The sequence below is a fragment of the Engystomops pustulosus genome, chromosome 4 (genome assembly GCF_040894005.1).
Source record: "Engystomops pustulosus chromosome 4, aEngPut4.maternal, whole genome shotgun sequence".
Lineage (NCBI taxonomy): Eukaryota > Metazoa > Chordata > Amphibia > Anura > Leptodactylidae > Engystomops > Engystomops pustulosus.
Genome location: NC_092414.1, coordinates 142,767,410 through 142,791,958, shown reverse-complemented (window position 1 = coordinate 142,791,958; position 24,549 = coordinate 142,767,410). Strand labels below are relative to the sequence as shown.

The 24,549-nt window shown below is 41.0% G+C and overlaps 1 protein-coding gene across 2 annotated transcripts in view; it reads left to right on the top strand.

Moving 5' to 3' along the window:
- LINGO1 (leucine rich repeat and Ig domain containing 1) overlaps window positions 1-24,549 on the top strand; it is a 231,142-nt gene that overhangs the window by 119,777 nt on the left and 86,816 nt on the right. Inside the window, exon 3 of one of the 2 annotated variants that reach the window (XM_072147854.1) lies at window positions 21,740-21,904. The exons of the other annotated variant lie outside the window; for it this stretch is intronic. The gene's annotated coding sequence lies outside the window, so the exon portion shown is untranslated. The remainder of the gene's footprint in view (window positions 1-21,739; window positions 21,905-24,549) is intronic. 2 annotated transcript variants of the gene reach the window in all.

Here is a 24,549-nt window from a genome sequence, read left to right as displayed (position 1 = left end):
AACATGATATCTCTCACGGGGGCCTTTTTTAAAATTTTGGGACAAAAAAGATGTGTTGATGCTATCAACCATCCATGATACCAGCTGCTCCCTTGTCCCTGTCCGCTGAACAGCGGCCCCTATTTCACGTCCAGTATGCATTTAGCATTATAATAAATTTATGGGGGGAGTGGACATGTCTGATCAGATGCTTAGACAGTGCCATGTAAAATATGGTACAAAAAGCTGTCAGGATGCGGGAGAGGGATGCAGGAGAAGGAGGAGAAATTTCTACCTTTGCGATTGCTACCTGCAGAATTGTTCCTGGACAGCACTTTCCTGCAGTAGTTCCTACCCCCCTTCCCAAGAAAACATGTTTTGTCTGCTTCAAAAATGGCATACGCAAAGTAACAACATATCAGTATGACAACTGTCCCACCCACCCTGGTCCTTGTATGAAGAGCTGCTTCTGCATTTACCACACATACCTTAACCTTAACTTAAATTTATTTTTTTGCCTGTTTTTTTTATTTGAATATTCTGACCCCCTAATCTCTTCCACCTCTATCATTCCCATTATGCCCCTAGATGAATACCAAGTAAAAGAGGGCCTCCGAATCCTTGTGACTTTCTATTACTTCCAGGCCCTGCCATGTGTCCAGGCAGTATATTAAGGCCATTAAGTTTTTTTTTTTATGAAAGCAGGAGAAACAACCTTATAAATGTTAGAGTATATTTTTCCACCTTTATGCCATTCCATGATTCCATGAAAATTATGTTCTAAGAGAACATTTTAGATAAAAAATGTGTTTCAATATTTCGGATATTTAGCACATCTGTTCCATAAAAAACAAGAGAACAATACAAGCGTACTTACAGAACCCCTTCAAAAAATATTTAGTGTGGTTTTTATAAAACAGAGGTACCTTTGGCTATAAGGGCCAGTGTAAATCAAACTGGGACCCGCAAAACATATATGGAAGTACCTTTAAAAGCTTAAAAATCCTTGCATTGTTCTATCAATTCCAAGCCATATGTCCAGTGAACATGTTTATGCTACTTTGTGGATATTTCTCAGAAGAGAAAGCACTATAAAAATTAAGCCCATTTTCTTCACCTTCCCGCTCTGTATCTGAGAAATCTGTCGTATAAATGAGGAATTTGTGAAATATTTCACAATTTTATTTTTCATGCTACATTTCAACAAAAAAACTATAAAAACCCATATCGTCAAAAGGCTGAGCTTAATAATAATGTAATTCAGGGGTGTAGTTTCAAAAATGGTGTTATTTCTGGGGAGGGGGTGGGGTTGCATCATTATGGGGACCCACAGTCTCTTTAACCATTACTTGGGGCTGGAGAAGCAATCATTCAAATATTGGTCCTTGAACGCCTTGGGTTGCTGCTTTACTTTCAGGCTCTGCCATATGTCCAGTGAACATATTTATGCCACTTTGGGGGGATTTCTGAGCATTTTTTACTTTCCAGCTCTGCATCTGAGAAATCTGTCCTATAAATGATGAATTTGTGAATTATTATTAAAAATTTCACAATTTTATTTTTCACAATACATTTCAACAAAAAACTGTAAAAAAAACTGTGTCAAAACCATGAATACATTCTTTCAAGGGTGTTGTTTCAAAAATTGTGCAATTTCTAGGGGGTTTCCATCATTCAGGAAACCTTAGGAACTTTTTCAATATGTCATCGCACCTGAAAAACAATTTCACCTTATCTGCCCTCCAAAAGCTCAATGGCGCTCCTTCTATTCTTTACCCTATTGTGGGCCCATAAAGGGTTTACATCCACATGTAATAAGAAACTGCACAAACATAATCTTTTATTATTAGCTTTTTTTTGTATGTATTTAAGGGCTAAATAATAACTTTATTGTCAAAATGTGAAAATTCCAAATGGAAATTGTTTTAATTCATATGAGACACTCAAAGGGTTAACAAACGTATGAAAGGCTTAAAAACTGGATGATTTGTGGGGAGTTCTTCCAAATATAACTTGCAAAACCCTTTTCAAAATGAAATGGCTTCTAAAATAATTTAATCTTCCATTTCCTTGAAAATTAGGAAAATTACTGTTCAATCAGAACGTCTCCTAATGTCCTATTAAAATATTATAACATTTAAAAAACTATGCCAACTTAAAGTAGATTTATGGTAAATGTTAATTAGTAACCAATGTGGGACAAATTGTACAATGGGAATAACATTTAGGAATCAAAAAATCTATATTTTTTCCAAATGTCCCACTTTTTAATAAATAAATGTAAAACAATAAAAAAAATCTGTCTCAGAATCACTTGAGTAAGTGAAAGTCTAAATTTATAACCGCAAATAGTGACACAAAACAGATTTTAAAAATTGTGCTTGGTCTTGCTATAAAATGGTTTAGGCACAAAAGGGTTAAAGAAATCTACAACCAGGATCAAGCATTGTAAACCAGGTGCACTTACATGCAGGTTTTTGTCCCGTCTGACAGGATTCTCTCTTACAAAAAAAGGCTTTAACAATTATGCAAATGACTCCTTTTTTATGTCAAAACCAAGGCATAAGGAGCTAAAATAAGAGCAGATCCTGCCAGAGGGGGAGCACACCAGCGTGTAAGTGTGCTTGGTTTATAATACTAGATTCCAGTAGTTAATGTCCTTTAATAAAGGAAAACTATTAAAAACATTTTTAGCTTTTAACCATCTTACCTGTCTGATCTTCCTTTATACCGTGGGGCAGTAGGTATTTGTAGATGGTCTTCATTTCAGCAAATAAATATTTTTGTTTGTATGATGAAAAGTTATACAATTTCCAATATATTTTCTGTATCAATTCCTAATGGTTTTCTATATCTCTGTTTGCTGTCTCTAGGAATTCACAAGACAGATACAGAGTCAGAGTCACACGGCTCTGATTATAAAAGACCTGTGCATCTGTGTGACATCTCATGATCTTAAGCAGATTTCCATCAGTATAAGCCGAGGTCCCTAATTTTACCACAAAAAACTGGGAAGACCGATTGACTTGAGTATAAGCCAAGGGTGGGAAATGCATTGGTCCCCCAGTAGTATATAGCCAGCAGCCCCCAGTAGTATATAGCCAGCAGCCCCCTGTAGTGTATAGCCGCCAGCCAGCCCCCAGTAGTACATAGCCTGCCAGCCGCTGCCTCAGTATAGTCTGCCAGCTGATGCCCCAGTACATAGTCTGTCAGCCCCTGCCCCAATATATAGCCTGTCAGCCCCTGCCCCAATATATAGCCTGTCAGCCCCTTCCCCAATATGTAGCTTGTCAGCCCCTGTCCCAATTTTTAGCCTTTCAGCCCCTGCCCAAGTATTTAGCCACCAGCCCCTGTGCCCTCTTAACCCCTTAAGGACGCAGCCTGTTTGCAGGTTAAGGCTCGCAACTTTTTTTTTAAATTTGACCAGTGTCTCTTCCTGTGGTAATAACTTTTGAACACTGTTACTTATCAAAGCGATTCTGAGATAGTTTTTTCCCCACATGTTGTACTTCATTTTAGTGGTAAATTTTGGCTGATAAGTTTTGCGTTTATTTACAAAAAAAGAAAAAAATGATGAATTTTTAGAAAAATTTGCCATTTTCGAAATTCAAAATCACCGCGTTTTCAGGCAGATCGATTTACCACCTAAATAACTTGCAGAATAACATTTCCCATTTGTCTACTTTACATTTTCATAATTTTTGAAATGTTTGGATAATTTATTTTGACGTCACGCGGCCTACAAATCGAATAGCGATTTTCCATATTTTCGGAATTGACTATTTTGGGGATAAATACTGTTTGAAATCAAATTTTACATATTTAGCAACAAAACCCCCTATATAACCAACCCATTTTCAAATCTGCACCCCTCAAACTATCAGAAACAGCATTTACAAAGATTGTTAACCCCTTGAGATCTTCATAGTAATTGAATCAAAATGGCGGTGAAATTTAGAATGGTCAAATTTTGTCGGTTATACTTTCATTTAGCCCTAAAATTTACACATTTCCAAAAGATAAAAAGAGAAAACTCACCATAAAATTTGTTCTACAATTTCTCCTGAGTGCAGCGACCCCCCACACGTGGCCGTTACTTGTGTTATGGGGGCACAGCGAGGCGCAGAAGGGAAGGAGCAACCTGCAGCTGCCAGGATTTTAGTTTTCTCATTGCCCCCTTTTGAAGGCTATAAAATTTTCGCTTTTCCGTTATTTGGGCCATGTGGCGTCATTTTTTTGACGAGATGATTTTTCCAGTGTTACCATTTTGGGGTTGGTATCACCTATTGTTGAAAATTTTGGAACTTTTTTTGAGGTCATGAGTAGAAAAGCATCAATTCTGTACTGGATTTTTAACTTTTTTTTTTTCGTGTTCACCGTACAGCCTAATAATCCTGTTATCTTTATTCTATGGGTCGATACGATTACGGGGATACCAGACATGAATATTTTTTCTTATGTTTTACTAAATTTGCCAAATAAAACCCTAATGTGGGGAAAAATCTATCATTTTTGGATCGCTGTCTTCCAAGTGGCATAACATTGTTACGTTTTTGGCTACAGAGCTGGTTGATGGCTTGTTTTTTTGCGGGACATGTTGTTCTTTGCAACAATATCATTCTGGAGTACATATGTTTTGTTGATCACTTTTTATTGCATTTTTAGTGGGATATAATAGGTAAAAATCATAATTTTTGGCGGGTTTTTGACGTTTTTTTTTTACGACGTTCATCATATGGGTTCAATAGTTATTTAGTTTTATTCTATGGATTGTTATGGACGTGGTGATACTATATATGTGGGGTTTGTGTTATGATTTAGACTTTTTTGAGCGTTATATGTTTCTTTATATGTTTTGGGGCTTATGGGCATTTTTTGTGATTTATAAAGTAATTTTTTATTGAAAACATTATTTTGTACATTTTTTACATGATCCACCATGGGATATGAACAAGCAATCATCTGATTGCTTGTTCTTGATAATACTCTGCAATACTAATGTATTGCAGGGTATTATCAGTGCCAGCCTATGCAGATGCATATGCTGACACTTTGCCTTTAAGATGCCGTCACAGATGCCATCTTAAAGGTAACCCCTCCAGGCTTCTCTCGGGTCCCGATCGGACCCCAGAGGAGCCAAAACAGCGATCGCCCCCCCCGAAAACAGTGCGGGGGGGCCGATCGTGGGGTAAAGACCCCCAGAAGGCATGTTAAATGCCGCGGTCGCGTTGACCGCGGCATTTAATGGGTTAAACACCCACGATCGGAGCCCACTCCGACCGCGGGTGTTAGCCGGGGATGTCAGCGGTAGATTACCGCTGAAATCCCGCGGCTAACGATGCTGGTTCGGCTGCTATGCAGCGCTGAACCGGCATCGGCTCTGCGCAGTAGCTGTATTGCGCTGAGCGCTAATCGCGGGACTCAGCGCAGTACAGCTACGGCGCAGAGCGCTAAGGGGTTAAAGAGCCGGATCCACGGCCGGTTATGGAGCCGGATCCCCGGACAGTTGATTAAAAAAAAAATCTAAACTCACCTTTCCGGCGGCCCGCGCGAGTCTTCTATGTGATCCCTCTGACATAACAGTGTGTGCCGGCAGCCAGAGGTATCACATAGAAGACTCGCGAAGGCCGCCGGAAAGGTGAGTTTAGATTTTTTTTTAGTCTGCTTTTTGACTCGAGAATAAGTATATATGGTACTTACTTTTCATTATTCAAATAATAATATTTAAAGAGGACCTGTCACCCGGAAATTCGGCACTAGGAGCTGCTTACTGTAGTATCTAATCCACTATCTAACACCGCTGCGGAGTACAATAGAAATGCCGGACCGCTCTCAAAGTCGTATTCATGAGGGGATGGGATTGTGGGCGGGATTAGGTGTTGACTTCCGTATGACGCGTGGCAGTCACTGCCGAGCTATGGAGCGAGCAGGGCGGTCCAGTGCCTCGGACCGCCCCCTCATGAATACGCCAGACCGCTTTAAGAGTGGTCCGGTGTCTCTATTGTACTCCGCAGTGGTGTTAGATAGAGTTATCGGAGGTTTCCGATAACGCTATCATTGTAACACTGTTGCATTTGTTTTACCACTCGGAGCTTCTAACTTTAGTAAGCAGAACCTAGTGCCGAATTTCCGGGTGACAGATCCTCTTTAATTGCTGAAATGGGACAACCCCTTTAACACATGTCGCAAAGGAGGGAATTGATCAACACAGAAAGCAGAGCATTCTGGGTAATGGCAATCACTATTTGTTAGCTCATATTAAACCATGTTGACATAGATTTGCTCAGTATATGTCAGGACTATGCAGTAACCTATTCTTTTCTATACATATGTATACAAAAGCAAAACAAAATTCTTTATGGTAGTGGTCTGTGTATAGACATTCAGCTCCATGTTACTAACAGGCTAACAGAATGTAGTCGCCAAGCACAGTGTGAATTTAGGACATCAGAGAGACAGCGGTCATGAAGCGATCATGTGACATAACAGCAATGGAACTTCAAGGTGAAATAAAATCCCTTGATAGGGATAAAAATTAGGATTTTCACTGTATGGAACATGTATTGTGTGTATTTCCAGGGCATGGGAAACATTAGTCACAGTACTTCTTTAATTATCACTATAAGAGTAGATGATAACATTGTTTAGGTTTTATTTTTGCTCGAACATGGAAACAAAAAACATATTGGTAATGACATGTACCATATATACTCGAGTACAAGCTGACCCGAATATAAGCCATAGTACCTAATTTTAACACAAAAAAAAATGGAAAAACTATTGACTCGAGTATAAGAGTAGGGTGTGAAATGCATTGGTCACAGCCTCCAGCGAGTATAAAACTGACCAGCCCATATCGCCCTGCATATAGCCTGCCAGCCCCTACCCCCAGTATATAGCCTGCCAGCCTCTGCAGTATATAGCTGGCCAACCCTCCAGTTTACAGTCAGCCACTGCAGAATATAGCCTGCCAGCCTCTCCAATATATAGTCAGCCCAGGCCCCCAGTATATAGCCTGTCAAACCCTGTCCCCCTAGTATATAGCCAGCCAGCCCCCTCATATACAGTCAGCTCCTGCAGTATATAACCTGCCAGCCCCTGCAGCATATAGCCCTCCCAGCCCCCCCAGTATATAGCCTGCCAGCCCCTGCAGTATATAGTCAGCCCATTCCCCCAGTATATAGCCGGACAACCCTGCCCCGAATATGCCAAGCTTTTAATAAAAAAAAAATAACACTGTACTTATCTTTCCGACGCCCCCATATTTTCTTTTCTTCCTTCCAATGCTCCAGTGCCTCTTCGGGTCCTTTTGGTCCTCTTTGGGTCATTCTGCTCCTCCTCCATGTGCACAGCCGGCGCACACACTGACATCAGATGGTTGCCGATGTGATTGTTTGTGAGCAGCCGGCATCCCAAGGGGACCCGTAGAGGAGCCGAACAACCCAAAGAGGAGTCGAAGGACCTGAAGAGGACCCGAAGAGGCACCGAAGCAAGAAGAGGACCTGCGGGAGGGGTGGGGGGTGTCGGAAAGGTGTGTAGAGTGTTAATTTTTTTTTTTTATTCACTCAAGTGTAAGACGAGTTAGGTTTTTTTCAGCACAATTTTTGTGCTGAAAAACTCGGCTTATACTTGAGAATATATGGAAGGTTAATATGTGACCCTTTTGTTATCTATGTGCTGCACAGTAACAAACACAACCATACATGAATATTGCATGAATATTTATGCTCCTGCAGAAATCTACCAGCAGATATGTACACAGGGCACTAAAATGTCCATTCCTGTGCAGCTTGCCAGAGGCTATTTCATAGCTGGAAATTGGAGATTTCAGTAGTGTTAGTTCTTTTGTAGCATAAAGGCTAGGCTATCATTAAAGTCATTAATATTTCCCAGATCAATGCAACAATCATTGTAATTAGTGAATTCTCATGATAAACCGTCTGTGTATGAGCAGTGCCAACTATTTTATGTTTAGCCTTTGTAATTTAAGTATAATACCTTGTAAGCAACTGGAGGCAGTTTTTAAGCTTTGAGGTTGCTGCAGGGACTTAAAAGTAGTCTTGATTCCTGTTGAGTTATGGAAAAATTCACAAAAAGGAAAAAGATAAATGTTTTTGCAGTTTTCTTTACAAGTAGACTCAGAGTCATCCACTTTCTCCACACAGCATGTTATTACCGTATGCATCTTCTTCCACTTTCTAGTCTTAATAACTCTTCATTGGGCTTACACCACATGATAATAAAAGTCACATGTAAGGCTGACTTCACATCAGTACTAAAGTTTTCTACTGAACGTTGGTTTATTCTGATCTATCAGTGGCTATTTCTTAAAAAGAACCTGCATCAATGGCTTAAAAATAAACAATTACAGAATAAACCTTTATTTCTTAGGAATTGATATATAATATACGAGAAAAATAGCTTTTACTGTTTATGTTAATTATGAAGTTGGAACACCCAGGCACTGTCTTTATTCCTAGGGCATCACTCCTCCCATCTCTGTGTACCAGCATCCGGTCCTTCATGCTGCCTATCCCTTCAAGAGAACTTACATCATCATATCTCTAAGGCAAACTTTGTGAATTGCGAACAGCTTGTAATCACTGCACATGCATAGGGAAATCTGCAAGCCACAGATGCACAAGATTTTCATCAAGGACATGAATGATATATGGGTTTATTTACTAAGGGTCTGCGGAGCGCACTTTCGTCGTATTTTGGAAATGTTTGGGATTTGCACCGCTGTGACAGCTATTTAGAAGGGGATTGTGTCACACGCGATTGGATTTTGTTCATGTGACAGAAATCAGGGGGCTGGCCTTCGGACGATCCGACTGATTCGGACTGAGCGCAGGATTTAATATTCAAATTGTATCGCAAACCAATGCACTTACATACACCGGGAAGAAGATGGTGAACTCCAGCGGACCTGAGCAGGGAAGCGACAGATGCAGGAAATCGGGCGCACAATCTTTGTGAATTGCGGCACAGTGCATTGTAGTCGGACAATGCACTTCCGGTGAACTCCGTCGGGTAAGTAAATGTGGACGTTGCTGAGTAGTGTCCTTATTGACATAAAGTTATTTTTCAGTAAAACATGAATCTCCTACCAGGCTGTGTGTGGTTCTGTAATTCTTTAGAAAATGGAAAGGCCAGTGATAGTTTCTCTTTTTAGAGATTTTGTCAACAGATTCTCTCATTTGTGTAAAATCCTGCTCTTACACCTATAAACAAAATCATGAGAAAATTAGTCATATTTACCTTAAATGAGTGAAGTTTAGAGGCTGCAGAGGGAGTGTTGATTCGTACACCCCTATATTTGGTTCTGTTTGACCTAGAAACTAACTTTAGTTTCATATTAAAGATAAGAATCTCTCGGGGTATTATCAGGGATTCTGTACAACGCCAGTGCTTATTGCTAGCACTTGCGATTATTTTTTCCTTTCCGCCACCTCCACGCCAGGGGGTGCAGGGATGTGAAGTGGGGGGGGGGGGGGGGTCACATACCTGTCCCACCCCAGTGCATTCGCACATGAGCAGCGGCATATGATAATTAACTCCCCTCATTTTTCAGATTGCACATGACTTGTGCTTTTAACAGCACAGAACTAGAAATACAGGACAGTTAATGACATAGGTGGGAGTGAGCTGCAGATAAATCCAATTCCTGTGATGTGCATCTTCATTTCGCCATGATTCTAGGAAGTATAGATATGAAGATAGGGGTGTCTGAAATGGCACTCCACCTGCAGCCTCTATACTTGACACCTTGCCTGCAAAAGATGAATTTTTTTTTTTAAACTCGTTTTATTGAAAGTGTACAAAAATCACAATAAAAAAAGATTTACCACAGTATATGATATTATGTTTTACATATCATACGTACACAAATAAATACAACCAAAGCAAAAAAGAAAAAAAAAACAGCAAAAACAAACTAAAATGGAAAGCAAAGCTCTGCAGTGCTGCTGCTAGACCACCTCCATAGTTTTCGATTGTAAATGGGGTATCAGTTTAGAAGACCAGTTCCCACAAGTTATTTAATTATTTCATCCCTCCAATTCTTTTAATATTCGCGTTGTTAAACATCCTGTAATGCCCTTAACTGTGACGTGAATGTATTCACGGAATAAAGTGTAGCCGAGGAGTCTCACCATTGTCCCCACACCTTATTAAACTTATCTGGACAGCCTCTTCCCTTATATATCAGGTCATGAAAAGGGAGGACCGAATTCACTAATTTTCTCCACATTGATAGGGATGGTGGTTGTGTCGCCATCCATTTTAAAGCTATGACCTTCCTAGCCAGAAACAGTACCTCTCTAAGAAATATCCGCTTGTGATGTTGCCATGCTTCTTCATCAACCACCCCCAATAAGCAGAGCTCTGGCGTAGAGTGAACAGGTATATTAAGTACATTAGTTAGCAGTAATATCACCTCCTGCCAATATGCCTGAATGGTCGGACATGTCCATACCATATGCCAAAAGTCAGAAAAAAAAAGATGAATTTTTATAGGTGAATATATGAAATCGCACATAAAATAGGGAATGCTAGAAAGAACATTCCATACCCTTCACGAGGGCTGCTACTAGTTAAATGACATAAAATCTGGTGATATGTTCCTTTAAAACTCCACCTTCAGGAAGTGTTTTGTGTTAAGTTCAGAAAATATTCCACATTGATTTCAATGCAAAAAGATCTGTACTGTTTTTCACATGACTAGGCAACAGGAGAATAGGTTTGCAAAAAATAGAGTCAAAGTGGAGCGCTGATAGTAGTATTTTGCCCAGTATTTCGAAAATATACCAAAACCAAGTGCCAATTAGTTCAAATAATGGCTTAATTTATTAAAAAAATTAAAGATTTAAAAAGTAGATTTTTACCAGTTAATAAATCCAAATAACGCGTTTCGGGTCGCAGACCCTTTATCAAATTCAGGACAAAATACATGTATTTTGACATTAAATGCATTACATTCTGTGAAATTCTTATATAATTATAACACAACATTTATTTCAATGACATGTGATGTGTAAGTTTACTGTTTGCTTACAACAATTACATAAAGTCTATTAGAAACAAGATAGTGTGCAGCTCACAGATGAATTAGTGTCATGGAGATGGCAGTAGGGAGGAGTGTGCTGGACTTGAGAGAAAGGGTATATTGATGGAACTAAATAGAAAGTTACTATTTCACACCTAATAAGTGCTACAGTCTAATCCAGGCTGCGGTGGAAGGGCAGTGTCCACATAATGTCACTTCTGAGCCTCTGTAAACCAGCACAGACCGGCAGTCACAGGAGGTGCCACACTGAAGCAGAGACACGGACTGAGCTAAGTCTAACATAAACTTTCTAAACTCGATAACTGAACTGCTTATGTCTCATAAGCATAGATTTGGAGGAACCAATTTTGCCATGCCGAGCATCAAAGTTGAGTATCGTCGGAGGGTGAGTATTAAAGAGAACCCATCATGCAAAATAACCCCCCTAAACTAAATATATTTTCATAAATGCCATTAGAGAGCATTGCCTCTATCCCTTTATTGTCCATCTACATGCCTGTAAACCTAAGCAATGAGGTCCTAAAGCTGTATGCAAATGAACTGTGAAATGTCCAATGAAGCATTAGCATATTCAAGCTGTCCACCTTATTCATGAGTGGGAGGCACAGCCACACCCCCAGTGCTTGACTGACAGCCTGTGTAATGATGTGAGGCTGTATAATGATGTGCTTCCTGGTGCTGGTGGCCACGCCCCCTGCAGCCTGTGTGTGCATGTGTGTGTAGGAGAGATACAGCAGCTCCAGGCAGCCATGTTGCAGCAGAACATGTCAGATTCATGTGTAGCTGATGTCTGTGTCTCTCACCTGTATATTAGGAGGATGCAGCATGTCAGCAGATGCAGCACACACTAGCCATGCTTTACTATACATTACACACAGACATGAGCAGGGGGAGGAGAGGGGAGGGGGAACAGGGGTGACATCACTGCCTCTGACCATGTGACCAGCCTCATTTACATGATAAAAAACAAATAAAAGAAAACAAAGGTGAAATTTAGAATAGTCTATTTTTGTCAGTAATACGTTCCTTTAGACCTAAAATTTTCATATTCACAAAGGATAAAAGGAGAAAACCCATCTGCATTTTGAAGTGATCTATTTTTGGGTGGCTATGGCTTAATGGTGATATTAATATCTTTTTTTGTGGGGGGTAGTAACATCAATTCTGTCATTTTTTTTTTTTTGTGTCCTATGGTCAATGTAGAGCCTAAGGGTCAGTATGATTACAGTGATACCATATTTAGATATTTTTTCTTTCATTTTACTAAATTTGCAGGAGAAAAATCTATAGTTTTTTCATCACCATTTTCGAAGAGGTACAACACTTTAAAGGAAACCTACCATTTCAAATGGTAGGTGTAAGCTGTAAACACCGCTTAGTTTCGTTAGTGTTAAAACCGCGGTATCGCGGTTTTAACACTTTTTAAACTTTATAGCAGAAACTGCTTCGGCGCTGCGTGCGCACGATCGTGCGTGCGCCTACATAGGAAACGCCGCAGGCGTTGCGCGCGCACGGTCGCGCGCAGCGCCGAAGCAGCTTCTGCTATAAAGTTTAGAAAGTGTTAAAACCGCGATACCGCGGTTTTAACACTAACGAAACTAAGCACCGGCAGCAGCTCACCCTGAGCTGGTGCTCGGTGTTTATAGCTTACACCTACCATTTGAAATGGTAGGTTTCCTTTAAATTTTTTGTCTACATGTTGTACTTTACATCAATGCCATTGATCATTCCTAATCGGACCCCAGGGCTGCCGTAGCAACAATCAGCGCCCCCTGAGAATAGCTTTGGGTGTGAAACCCCTGTTTAGCCATTTAAGTGTTAGGTTTCACATTACTTTGAAGGATATTTTTTTTAAACAGAGGAGATTTCACATAAAATAGGGAATTCTAGAAAGGACATTTCATCTGAGAGTAGTAGTAGTTTAATGGGGTAAAATCTGGTGACAGTGTCCCTTTAATTTTTTATAGTACCGTATATACTTGTGTATAAGCCGAGTTTTTCTGCACAAAAAATGTGCTGAAAAACGTCCCCTCGGCTTATACACGAGTCAAGAGTAAAAAATACTTAAAAAATAATAAACTGCCGGCCGGGAGAGAGCAATGGCGGCGCCCAGCAGAAGAAAGAAGACGGGCGCGGAAACCTGAAGACAAGCGGCGCGGACATCGGGGGAGCAGCGCTGCACATTGGGGCCACTGGAGGGTGAGTATATAAGTTGTTTTTTTTTAATGCTGGGGGCAGGCTGTATACCGCTGGGGGCAGGCTGTATACCACTGGGGGCAAACTGTATACCACTGGGGGCAAACTGTATACTACTCTGGGAAGGCTGTATACTACTGGGAGAAGGCTGTATACTACTGGGGGCAAACTGTATACTACGTGGGGCAGGCTGTATACTACGTGGGGCAGGCTGCATACTACGTGGGGCAGGCTGTATACTACTGGGGGCAGGCTGTATACTACTGGGGGCAAGCTGTATACTACTGGGGTCAGGCTGGGCTGGCTGTATACTACAGGGGGCTGCCTGGCTGTATACTACACCCCCGGCTTATACTCGAGTCAGTAGGTTTTCCCAGTTTTTGGTGGTAAAATTAGGGGTCTCAGCTTATACTCAAGTCGGCTTATACTCGAGTATATACGGCATATATACGGCAATTAAAAGAAAACAAAAGTGAAATTTAGAATAGTCTATTTTTGTCAGTAATACGTTCCTTTAGACCTAAAATTTTCATATTCACAAAGGATAAAAGGAGAAAACCCATCTGCATTTTGAAGTGATCTATTTTTGGGTGGCTACGGCTTAATGGTGATATTAATATCTTTTTTTGTGGGGGGTAGTAACATCAATTCTGTAATTTTTTTTTTTTGTGTCCTATGGTCAATGTAGAGCCTAAGGGTCAGTATGATTACAGTGATACCATATTTAGATATTTTTTCTTTCATTTTACTAAATTTGCAGGAGAAAAATCTATAGTTTTTTCATCACCATTTTCGAAGAGGTACAACACTTTAAATTTTTTGTCTACATGTTGTACTTTACATCAATGCCATTGATCATTCCTAATCGGACCCCAGGGCTGCCGTAGCAACAATCAGCGCCCCCTGAGAATAGCTTTGGGTGTGAAACCCCTGTTTAGCCATTTAAGTGTTAGGTTTCACATTACTTTGAAGGATATTTTTTTTAAACAGAGGAGATTTCACATAAAATAGGGAATTCTAGAAAGGACATTTCATCTGAGAGTAGTAGTAGTTTAATGGGGTAAAATCTGGTGACAGTGTCCCTTTAATTTTTTATAGTACCGTATATACTTGTGTATAAGCCGAGTTTTTCTGCACAAAAAATGTGCTGAAAAACGTCCCCTCGGCTTATACACGAGTCATGAGTAAAAAATACTTAAAAAATAATAAACTGCCGGCCGGGAGAGAGCAATGGCGGCGCCTAGCAGAAGAAAGAAGACGGGCGCGGAAACCTGAAGACAAGCGGCGCGGACATCGGGGGAGCAGCACTGCACATCGGGGCCACTGGAGGGTGAGTATATAAGTTGTTTTTTTTAATGCTGGGGGCAGGCTGTATAGCGCTGGGGGCAGGCTGTATACCACTGGGGGCAAACTGTATACTACTGGGGGAAGGCTGTATACTACTCGGAGAAGGCTGTATACTACTGGGGGCAAGCTGTATACTACGTGGGGCAGGCTGTATACTACGTGGGGCAGGCTGTATACTACTGGGGGCAGGCTGTATACTACTGGGGGCAAGCTGTATACTACTGGGGTCAGGCTGGGCTGGCTGTATACTACAGGGGGCTGCCTGGCTGTATACTACATCCCCGGCTTATACTCGAGTCAGTAGGTTTTCCCAGTTTTTGGTGGTAAAATTAGGGGTCTCGGCTTATACTCAGGTCGGCTTATACTCGAGTATATACGGCATATATACGGCAATTAAAAGAAAACAAAGGTGAAGTTTAGAATAGTCTATTTTTGTCAGTAATACGTTCCTTTAGACCTAAAATTTTCATATTCACAAAGGATAAAAGGAGAAAACCCATCTGCATTTTGAAGTGATCTATTTTTGGGTGGCTATGGCTTAATGGTGATATTAATATCTTTTTTTGTGGGGGGTAGTAACATCAATTCTGTAATTTTTTTTTTTTTGTGTCCTATGGTCAATGTAGAGCCTAAGGGTCAGTATGATTACAGTGATACCATATTTAGATATTTTTTCTTTCATTTTACTAAATTTGCAGGAGAAAAATCTATAGTTTTTTCATCACCATTTTCGAAGAGGTACAACACTTTAAATTTTTTGTCTACATGTTGTACTTTACATCAATGCCATTGATCATTCCTAATCGGACCCCAGGGCTGCCGTAGCAACAATCAGCGCCCCCTGAGAATAGCTTTGGGTGTGAAACCCCTGTTTAGCCATTTAAGTGTTAGGTTTCACATTACTTTGAAGGATATTTTTTTTAAACAGAGGAGATTTCACATAAAATAGGGAATTCTAGAAAGGACATTTCATCTGAGAGTAGTAGTAGTTTAATGGGGTAAAATCTGGTGACAGTGTCCCTTTAATTTTTTATAGTACCGTATATACTTGTGTATAAGCCAAGTTTTTCTGCACAAAAAATGTGCTGAAAAATGTCCCCTCGGCTTATACACGAGTCATGAGTAAAAAATACTTAAAAAATAATAAACTGCCGACCGGGAGAGAGCAATGGCGGCGCCTAGCAGAAGAAAGAAGACGGGCGCGGAAACCTGAAGACAAGCGGCGCGGACATCGGGGGAGCAGCGCTGCACATCGGGGCCACTGGAGGGTGAGTATTTAAGTTGTTTTTTTTTTTAATGCTGGGGGCAGGCTGTATACCGCTGGGGGCAGTGCTGTATACCACTGGGGGAGGGCTGTATACCACTGGGGGCAAACTGTATACTACTGGGGGCAAACTGTATACTACTGGGGGAAGGCTGTATACTACTGGGAGAAGGCTGTATACTACTGGGGGCAAACTGTATACTACGTGGGGCAGGCTGTATACTATGTGGGGCAGGCTGTATACTACTGGGGGCAGGCTGTATACTACTGGGGGCAAGCTGTATACTACTGGGGTCAGGCTGGGCTGGCTGTATACTATAGGGCAGTGATGGCGAACCTTTTAGAGACCGAGTGCCCAAACTACAACCAAGACCCACTTATTTATCGCCAAGTGCCAACACAGAAATTTTATTTATGATTTATACTGCCTGCTCTGTCACTTTCATTCATATCAGCACCTGAGGACTCTAATTAAGCAGAAAATAGAAGAAAGTTGGATGATCATTGTAGCTTCCTTCCAGGGTCCCATAAACAGGAAGAATTGTCAGGGCCGGAGCAGGAGATACCATGATAATCCAGATCTGTCCACACCTTCCCACTCCTCCAGTAGTCCCAGGTAGCACTGTCACTTTATAATAGCTCTGTGCACAGCAAGTCCTGGGCTGTCTAGGACTGCAAGAAGATACCTGGAGTCATCTCTGGTGATGGCCTGAGTGCCCACAGAAAGGGCTCCGAGTGCCACTTCTGGCACCCGTGCCATAGGTTCGCCATCACTGCTATAGGGGGCTGGTTGGCTATATACTGGGGGGGGGGGGGTCTGTGACCAATGCATTTCCCACCCTCGGCTTATACTCGAGTCAATAGTTTTTCCCCGTTTTTGGTGGTAAAATTAGGGGTCTCGGCTTATACTCGGGTCGGCTTATACTCGAGTATATACGGTAAATATGATCAGAAAATCTACTTATGAAAATAGCAGAAATAGCAGACACATTATTCTAGTTTAATTTGCCAACATGTAAATGGTCAGGTAAGATAATGATTTATATAGAGACCCTGCAGCCAACAATAACAATCAGGAGGCACAGACTGCTCATTTCTGCTTTTCCATCTTCTTGACACAAACTTGTGGCTAGAAAAGTAAGCCCTTTTATGATGAAATGCTGACTTTGTTTTGAAGCCATTTCTTTAGTTCCTTGTGTTATTTGTCCCTGGCTTGTTCATGTCATCATGATCCATGAAGTGTCTAGGATATTACATCACTATGTGGCCTAAGCGAATGTGCTGCATCAATGTTACAGGAACTTGTGTAATCCTTAAGGCTTGGTACAGGCAGTAAACACATTGCCTTATTGACAACTCTGATTTTTGGTAAATGAATGGAATGTAATGCTACACAGCATCCCATGTGAATAGATGTCACAACAGAGCAGCCGGATATCTTGGTTAGGGCTTTTTATATGGTTATAAGAAGGTGATATATGAACCTGGCATTATATTGCATGGCCGGCGCCAGCACCCGGCTTCCCCGGGCAAGTGCCGGGGCCCCAGAGGTCTCAGAGGGGCCCACAGCACACACTGCCAATTCAAGCATACTCAATTACATCGGCATGCTTGTTGCCGATGTAATTGAGAGAAGCGTGAGAAGCGCTTCATTCACACTGCCGGCGCGGCTGACAGGGGGCGGCACCGCAAGCGTCCCGTCACAGAACATAAGAACATAAGAACATAGGTGCATCGGCGTCGCCGATGTATTTCTGCTGCAAAGCGCCTATTGCTGTGCAGGACGCTGGACGTGATGACTTCACAGCGTCCCTGCTGCTGCACAGTAGACGCTGTGCTGAAGATGTAGCAGAAGAGCGGCGAGCCCCAGAAGAGATGAAGAAGAAATCGCATGCAGCCCTTGAGGTAAGTTAGCATTTATTTTTTTTTCTGGCCACTAATAATGTGTATTTAATTAATTAATGGAGGCTGGGAAGGGGGGTATACATTAATTAATGAAGCCTCAAGGGGGTATATATTAATTAATTAATGGACCCTGGGAGGGGGGGGGTATATATTAATTAATGGACCCTGGGGGTATATATTAATTAATGAAGCCTGGGGGGGTTTATATATTAATAAATTAATGGAGCCTGGGGGGTAAATATTAATAAATAAATGGAGCCCGGGGGTTTATATTAATTAATGGATCCCGGGGGTTATATATTAATTAATTAATGGAGCCTGGGGGGTGTATATTAATTAATGGAGCCTGGGGGGGGGGGGGGTTTATATATTAATAAATTAATGGAGCCTGGGGGGTAAATATTAATAAATAAATGGAGCCCGGGGGGTTTATATTAATTAATGGATCCCGGGGGTTATATATTAATTAATTAATGGAGCCTGGGGGGTGTATATTAATTAATGGAGCTTGGGGGGTGTATATTAATTAATGGAGCTTGGGGGGTGTATATTAATTAATGGAGCCTGGAGGGCTTTATATACTTAATTAATGAAGCCTGGGGTGCTGTATACTAATGGACCCTGGGGGGGCTGTATATACGTAATTAATGGAACAGGGGGCTGTATATACGTAATTAATGGATCCTGGTTGCTGTATATACTTAATTAATGGAGCTGTGGGGGAAGGGGTTGTATCAATATCAATATTTGTATCTTAAGATTCAGCGTTTTTAATGCCACCGCATTTCACTGCTTAGGGGCCCACTGAGGCTCTTTCGCCCAGGGGCCCACTGAAACCTGGAGCCGGCCCTGTTATATTGTATCTAATGTTATACACAGCAGCTCATTGAGTATGCAGAGTGTAATAGCCACTGGTGAAAGCTGACGCCTTGAACTTAACCGAGGAAGCATCCATGTTAATAACAGCAAGCTCTTGCCCTTAGGTTGAGCAGCTGCACGGCTTACAGGAACATCAAGATTATCTGGAGCAAAAATGAAGGCGGGCCTAGGTCAACAAGCAGGCGTCAAGTATTCGGAAGCTATTAGCTGCCCAGCTATGTCTGGAATAAGGAAACAATTCAACAAACACCAGAGTAGAATGAAGGATTCATACTAATAAAAGCTTTGTGTAGGTCCCGCACTTCAGAGCTGGAGAATAAATAGTGGCATTTGCCTGCGTGTAACTGCATATGAGATACGTGAAGGCATGCTCTACACAAAGCACCCATCATAGGGCATCCATCATACATGACCACCGTCCTGTCTGCTGCTTTTTATTTCTGTTGCAGATCTTCCAACTAATAACTCAGGCTTTTTAGTATTTACAGCAAGTAGACCATGTTTTTACCACCAATATTATAACACAAGTATAATGCAAAGAAACATTTCATTTATACTCCTTCATTTAGTGGAGCTCAAAGATCAATATTCATTTAAACAGAGCTTTTATCCTGACTGGTACAGTTACCAGAGTGCTGCATCTGGCATAATGCAGTATTTACAAGGCGTAATGCAACTTCGCATACAATGTCCTTAAATGTCCGCCGCTATCATGACAAGTGTTGCTGTGAGCTGTCCTGGGCCCCCCCAACCACTAATCAGAGGGATGGCTGCTGCAGCATCGCCTCATTTATACATTTGTCCAGTAAAGGTGGCTGATGATACCAATCCCACCATGATGGAGCTGTCGGAGTGATGACCTTCATCTCTGCTGAGACAATCCTAAACTATCAGTCGCTGTATCACTGTCATTATGGCTCATAATACTGAGCTCACCTATATGGTATCTAACCACTGTGGCCACTGACTATAGGAGGCAAAAAGCAGGGTCCAGGAGGAAAAATGGGGAGGTAGCACTGGATTTATAAAACAAAATCAGGCATCACATCAAACAGTCACATGACAAAATACATGCCATCATTACTTTATGACACCAAGAGCAGGTATCCAGTGCATTATGTTGAAATTTAAGGAAATCTACCATTTGATTTCATGCATTATGAAGCAAATATACATTGAGAATGCTGTAGCTACACTGATGCAGAAACATTAGAAAGAATCCTCAAACGGAGTCAGATTTAACACAATAGCTCACGGTAAAACAACCAATAAAGGTAAGCATTTTTTGATCTTCTTTTCAATCAGCATATTTCTTAATGCAGACTGCTCGGGCAGTGGTGCTTTTCCTTACTGATTGAAAAGAAGATCAAAAAATCCTTAGCCTTCTTGGTTGTTTCAAAGTGAGGCGTTGTGTTAAATGTGACTCCGTTTGAGGAATGTTGACAGCAAAAGGGGATTCTTTCAAATTTTTGACTTATTCATGTGATTGATAGAACTTTCCCCATTTAGTGCCGTTCTTTTAAAGTTCCAATTGTGAGTGAGCTATTTTCTATGTATTGTTGTGGTCTTGGTGCAATTGTTATTTGTTAAAGTTATTGATACAGAAACAACTTGGAGCTTCCTGTACTGTCCAGACAGGACTTATCAATCTGAGCTGGATCACTCATATACAGCACCTGGGGGGATGATGCAGTGTTTGATTACTTCAGCCTGTCAGGCACAACACAGTGATGACATCTCCAGCAGTGCATACTTAAAGGGGTTTTCTCACAAACAAAAGTTATGCCCTATCCACGGGATAGAGCCAAACTTGCTGATCAGTGGGTTCTCAGTGCTGAGTACCCCCGTTGGACCCCTCATCGCCAGACTAATGGAGCAGACGTCCGCGCATGACCATTCTGCTCCATTAACCTCTATTGAGCTGATGGAAATTACCGATCACCGCCATATTCTAAAAGAGATATTATGCAGTCTCTTTTAGGCTTAGTGCACACTACTGTGTGCTCACCCGGGCCATTTGGAGAAGCACAGGGCCGTGTGGAGAAGGGGGTACGAGCACTCCTCAACCTTCCTCTTTCCATAGGATTTCCTTTAATACTCATGGCTTGAATTTTGTCTAGTGTCCCCTTAACCTCTAAATAGCAATGCATTAATACGGTAGTAGCCTATGATTAATGTAGATTTTAGTTCAGTCCCGTAAGCGTAGCTCCAGAATTACTAAGAGAGTCATATCAGGAAACCAGTTGATTGATTGTGTGGGTAACTTGTAAGATTTGTTTAATATGAGAATTTCCCTTTAAATGGGATTTTCAGAATTAAAATATTGATGACCTGTTCTTAGAATAGGTGTGAATATTTTAGCCCTAGAAAATCCCTTTAAATCATGCAATGCACTATCGCTTAGACACACAGGTATGTGTGGTAAGGGGCTAATTCTCAAGAATTTCCTACCTCTAGCATGAAAGAGGGATCGTTACGAGTCAGTATTAGAATTCAATTGTTTGATGTAATTATATTACATATCCTTCTTGGAACGGAAGGCAATCACGCAACTTTATGACGATATTTAAGTAGTGGTACAAGTGACTATTGGATTAGCATAGAAACTGTGAGCGGCAAATTAAATGGGGTCGCTGTAAAAGTATGTGTCAGTATTTCTGTCATGCTGTCAGTGTGTGGGTGCAGTGGAACTCTGAGATCGCCGGCTAGAATCGTTTATCACTGAAGATGGATTATTTCTCTGTTTGCTCTCTATAAACATTTGCTAAAGTTGCCAGCCCTGCACTTAGTGAGCATCGCATACATTGCCATTCTTGATATAGAACGTGAAGGATGAATGAGCCTTGCTTTATTATAATTGCCACTGCCCCTTTCTTCTCTCTCCCACACTGTCTGTTAACACAATGGAGTATTAGTAATGCAGTCTGTTGGGGAATTATTGTACATGATCAGTCTCTCTTGTAGATATAAAATATGTAAATTTGAATTTTACATTGCTTTAAAATGCCTCATACTGTAAGACATTGCACATTTTTATACCCTTACCTGCTGGGACTATGGCAGCAGACTAACATTTCTAAATGGATTTATTTTTTCCGCAGTTTGTGAACTGTATGCAAATGGCACATATCTATTTCGAAGATGGTGCACGATGGCAATGAGAAATTTTCACACCATGTGCAAACAATATTGATGTGCGTCCTTCAATTCTTCCTGAATATCTAGTGGACTACTTAATACATAACTCGCACAAGAGAGCATAAATGGTTAGTATTGGAAATGCTTTTTTTTACAACAGGCAATGTGAGTGTGAAATATGTCAAACTAACTTTGAGTCTTAATCGTCTATAGTCTTTCAATGTAAGGCCTCAACCCGGCCCCCAATGAGGTCCAGAACAATCAGGCACAATGCAATGAGGACAAAATGTCTCACCGCACCGCGAATGAGCCAGACCGCCATGCCGAAAAAGATACAGTGGGTCCTATCTTTGGACCGATTTGCGCTGCAGGCACTCTGCGTCCTATGGAGAAAGGAAGGTTGAGGAGTGCTCCCTCCCCCCCTTTTTCCAACTGGCCCTGTGCTTTTCCATGGAATCCGGCCCGGGAGAGCACACGGTCATATGCATTATGCCTAAAAGTGACTGCAGTTAAACTTGAATTCTACCTACCCTATAGTTATAACACTTCTGTGGAAAGCAGTTGTTCCAGAAAGTATATTGTTTTGGCCCGTTCCACACTTGCGAGTGTGATGCGATGAACTCACATCACACTTGAAACGCATGCTGCCCGGATCACACGCCTGAACGCTGCGAACCGGGACTGATCTTTACATGCTGAGTTCACTCCCGGTTGCAGTGTTCGGGCCGAGCGATCCTCGCATCACACTCGCAAGTGCGGAACGGGCCTTATGGTCACTTATGTTGCATAATTCGGTATTATAAATAAAAATAGGTTTGTAATTTTATCAGAGAGAAGAAGATATATTTTCCACTTCTCATTTCATGCTACTTCCTAAGATTTTAATGACTTTTATTTTGAAATATCTTGCTGAAAGATGCTCAGATTGCATAGAAGTCTGAGTAGCGGTTGGGGACAATGTAGGAGTAGAAGCTGAGTGAGAGCACCCAGGTCTCCCACCATCTAAGCTCATGTAGAATACATACGTAAATAGACTGCAGAAAAGAAAATAGCTAAAACATGCAAAAGTTGTATAATGCCTAGAAAAAATGTTATTCCTGAAGTCCACACATTGTGCTTGTTAATTTATGCAAAGTTTGGTGAATTATTATGTACTCTTTAAATCCAACCCATTATTTAAACATGTTTGGTATTTACAGGCCCCGGGTTACATTCAAGATAGGGTCTGTAGGTTTGTTCTTAAGTTGAATTTGTATGTAAGTCGGAACTGTATATTTTATCATGGTAATCCCAGACAGAACTTTTCTGGTCTCTGCGACAAATGGATTTTAAAAATGTTGGGTTGTCATAAGAATCAGGATTAACACTAAAGCTTCATTACAGACACATTTGATAACTGTTACAGCTGATCATTGTAGCCTAGGACTAAAGTACAATAAATTACCAATATCCAGAGGTCCGTTTGTAACTAGGGGTTGTATGTTAGTCGAGTATAGAAAAAATAATGTTTACATTTGAAGATTTTACAAAAATAATGTTAGTATAGTCCTACCTTCTGTGGAAAGAAGAAGAATCCCCTAGCTCAGTGATGGCGAACCTTTTAGAGGTTTATCGCAAGGTGCCAACCAAAAATTAAAGCAGTAACTTATTGCTCCCTGTTCAACAACTTTCAATCATATTGGCCTCTTGAGGACATTAACACAGTAGAAAGATGGAAAATCTTTATCATTTTAGCTTCTGTCCAGTTTCCCTCTGTACACAGAAAATCTTGGGGCCAGCAGGAGGTCCTCCAAAAATAATTTGAGCCTGTCTATACATTCTCCCTCTTCCTACAGTCCCAAGTAGCGAAGTAACGTAAGTATCAAAATATGACTGAAAGCAGCATCTTTTAAGTTGCTAGGAACTGCAGGAAAATTCTTTGTGTTCTGTCTAGTGTGCTGGGGTGAAGGCCTGGGTGCCCACAAAAAGGGCTCTGAGTGCCGCCTCTGGCACCCGTGCCATAGGTTCGCCACCACTGCCCTAGCTCATGGTGAATTCTCCTTATACTTGTTGGAAAAGAGAAAAAGAGAGGTTGAACAAGTAATTTCACCATGGCGCAGTTATGTAGGTAAACCCAATGTAAGCGATTCCTGCAAATAGCATGTGATGATATTGTATCTGGGGGAACAAACATTTATTTACAATAAATTATCTAATTTTACATCTCTAAACAATAAGCTTCATTGGACAACTAGTATATCACCTAATTGCCTTGTATATTTTGTAGGTTTGCATCATATATGGTTCTGCCTTGCAATGTGCATCAGCTATCATTATGGTATTTTTATCGTGCAATCACATACATAAGCTTAGCATTAGGGGTATCTTTGCAACGTTGTGTTATTTGGGAAAACTAATATATAGAGATAGAGAGAGGCAATGTTTAATAACTTTATCATATGCCTTTAGTAAAGTACATAGATGATACATTCAGTGTATATTATAACTATTTAAGGAAAAGTTGAATAATGGAAACTAATTGAAGGCTCCAAGGACATTGCGTGAAGTTGTGTTATAACACTTCGCTAAAAAGGTTTCTGTTTAAAAATGGATCCTGTGTAGGTAGTTGAAGGTGGTAATGGTGATGAATATATTGTGATAATGCATCCCTGTGGTATATAGTGTGAAGTCTTGAAGAATCCAAAGACAGGATAAACAGAAAATTCACGGGGGCCAACTGGCAAATAATGGAAGACAGAAGCAGAATCATCAAGTATCTGGGTGCCAGGAAAAG